Source organism: Octodon degus, unplaced genomic scaffold, assembly GCF_000260255.1.
Source record: "Octodon degus isolate 3935 unplaced genomic scaffold, OctDeg1.0 scaffold00476, whole genome shotgun sequence".
Lineage (NCBI taxonomy): Eukaryota > Metazoa > Chordata > Mammalia > Rodentia > Octodontidae > Octodon > Octodon degus.
In genome coordinates this window covers 327972-331046 of record NW_004525052.1, presented here as the reverse complement: position 1 = coordinate 331046, position 3075 = coordinate 327972, and positions in this window count along the sequence as shown.

Below are 3075 nucleotides of genomic sequence, written 5' to 3'. Positions count from 1 at the left end.
ATTCAAGCACAACATATCGGAATTCATGGGATACGATGAAAGGAGTTCTCAGAGGGAAATTCATAGCTGTGAACTCACATATTAGGAAAACAGAACGGGAACAAATAAACACCCTAATGCTGCACCTTCAACAACTAGAAAAGAAAGAGCAAAATAAACCCTGATCCCAAAGACGGGAGGAAATCATAAAGATTAGAGCAAAAATTAATTGAATTGAGACGAAGAAAACAATTCAAAGAATTAAAAAAGCAAAAAGCTCGTTCTTTGAAAGATTAAGTAAAATCAATAAGCCCCTAGCTAACCTCATCAAACAGAGGAAAGAAAAAATTCAAATACAAACTATAAGGAATGAAACGGGTGTAATTACCACAGACTCAGTGGAAATTCAGAAGATTATTAATAGGTACTTTGAGAATCATTACTCTCACAGAACAGAAGACACAGAAGAAATGGACAGATTCCTAGAAATGTACAAATTACCACAACTGAATCAACAAGATATAACGACCCTCAGTAGCCCAATAAGAGCCAATGAAATATGAGATGTAATTAAAAATTTACCGGCAAAGAAAAGTCCAGGTCCGGATGGATTCACAGCTGAATTCTACAAGACATTTACAGGGGATGTAGTCCCTATACTCCTCAAACTCCTACCAAATCATTCCTGGAAGCCTGTATTATGCTAATGCCAAAACCAGGGAAAGTTGCAACTAAGAAAGAGAACTACAGGCCTATCTCCCTCATGAACAAAGATGTCAAAATTCTCAATAAAATACTAGCAAATAGAATACAGCAAATCATCAAGAAGATCATACACCATGACCAGATAGGATTCATAGCAGGGATGCAAGGATGGGTCAATATTCGAGAACCTATCAATGTAATACACTACGTCAATAGAGCAAAAAGTAAAAAAAAAATAAAGATGCATATATGTATCAATTCCTCAAGATGAATACAATTAACATAAATTTGAACACATGAATTAAAAGAACTATCATGAAAGGGCACAAACAGCAGCTATTAATTGCACCCTATTCTGTCAATTCTGCCCAAAAACCATCTCTGATCTTCTCACTTAATGCTCAGAAACATGCAAGAGGAACAGTATTACAAGTTACCAAGCTGAGACTTAGAAGATTTAAATCTCTAAGTTCTCACAGAATGTAGGTGGCCAGCTAGTACTAGAGCCCAAATCTTTGCACATAGTCTTAGGAGAAGATTCTAGAAGTTTATCCTTTTTTCAAATAAAACCACAAAAATATATAATTTTATAAAATCTGAGTGTCCTTTTCCAGGGTTTTGGAGCACTGGCAGGCAATGACCTGGTCTTCTCCCCTCACATTTATCCACGTTCTCATCTACTCATGCATACCACGGACACGGGTATTGGTCTGTCTCCCCACAGGGATGGGCCACTGTTTCTGTCTCACATGCAGGCTGGGGAAAAAGAATCAGGCTTTTTAACGATACACATGAGGGAGACAAGCATGTCTAAAAAGCCATAACTGTGGACTAGCACATGATCATGAGTATGGGTGTGTCTATGTACAAAATGATTTTTAATCAATTTTGTTGAGAAATAAATAGCAATGAGACAGTTTCAAAACAGGTTAGTAGGACAGGTAAAATAATTAATACATTGTATATTGTTGTCTTAATAGTAGTTATTCATAGTACAAGATGAAGACATGATATCCTGTCCAAACACTATTTGTACATATCTTCTCATTGAATTGAGAAAGTATCTGTATATCTATCCTAACCATTTTGTATATATAGATAGAAAATGGTCTTTAATTTATATCCCTCTTTTTGTTGAGTTTATTCAGAGATGGGTATTTCACTGTCATTTAAATATTGTACGTGCATGAATTCAGCAAAATAAAGCAATATAGTCCAGTAGTCCATAATAGTAGTGGGTTATCCATAGTACTGGCAATTTCAGAAGTTGGTGACTTGACCGTTTTACAGCTTAGCATATTAATATGGCTTTACTTTTTATACCTCGTTTTTACACTTTTCTGCTGGATGGTTAAGGCCAAGATAAAACAAGACATATATGACAAGAAATGTAACTTTTGTATCTGACAAGGTCAGTCAAATTCCCTCAGGATTTACCCTGAAACCCTGTACCACAGTTTGTGGATTCTTTGTCAGTGTCAGCCATGTAACATCCTGTAACTCAGTGGTGTCCCAAATCTTCTGATCAAGGAGACTATGGGACCACGGAAGAAAGTGACCAACGATGTATAATGTGCCTAAGGAGAGTCACCTAGAGAGAAAACATTCTCTTAGGCTGTCACAGAGAGCAAATTGGTCAAGCAAGGGCTGTGACTCATCCACATGGCTGACACTGTCAAAGGATATGCACAAATGTGCATGCATGTTTATGGCTGTATTTTCTTCTCAAGGAAGACAATCATGAATTCAGCCAGTCATTTTTTTGTTTGTTATCTGTTTGGTCCTGGGAATCAGTTCCAATGCTCAACCCACACTTGACAGATGGCACTGTGCCATTGAGCTACATCCCTCATCGTAGCCATTGGATTCTTTTTTTTTCTCTTGCTGTATTTTTTCCATAATTTTATTGAGAAACAAATGAGACAGTTTCAAACCAAATTGGGAGGACAGTTTCAATAATTAACACATTGCATACATTCTTCCTAGTGATTAATTGCTTCACAAGATGTGGACATGATATCCCATTTACAAACACCATTAGAACAAATCCCTCTATTCATTAAGACAATGTAACTATATATCTATCGTAACCAATTTGAATTAACAGATACAAAATAGACATTCATCTGTATACCCTTCTTTTGTTAAGTTCCATTATTTGAATATTATAGGTGTGTAAATTCAGCAAAATATTCTAAAAGAGTCCAGTAGCCAATAATAGTATTGGGTCTTCCGCTTGACTGGCAATGTCAGAAATTGTTGACCTGAGTCCCCTAGAGCTCAACATAACAGCATGGCTCTTTACTTCTTATACTTCGTTTTTATACTTTTCTGCTGGATGGTTAAGACCAAGGTAAAGCAGGACCTATGCAACAAGAGTTGTAGCTTTTG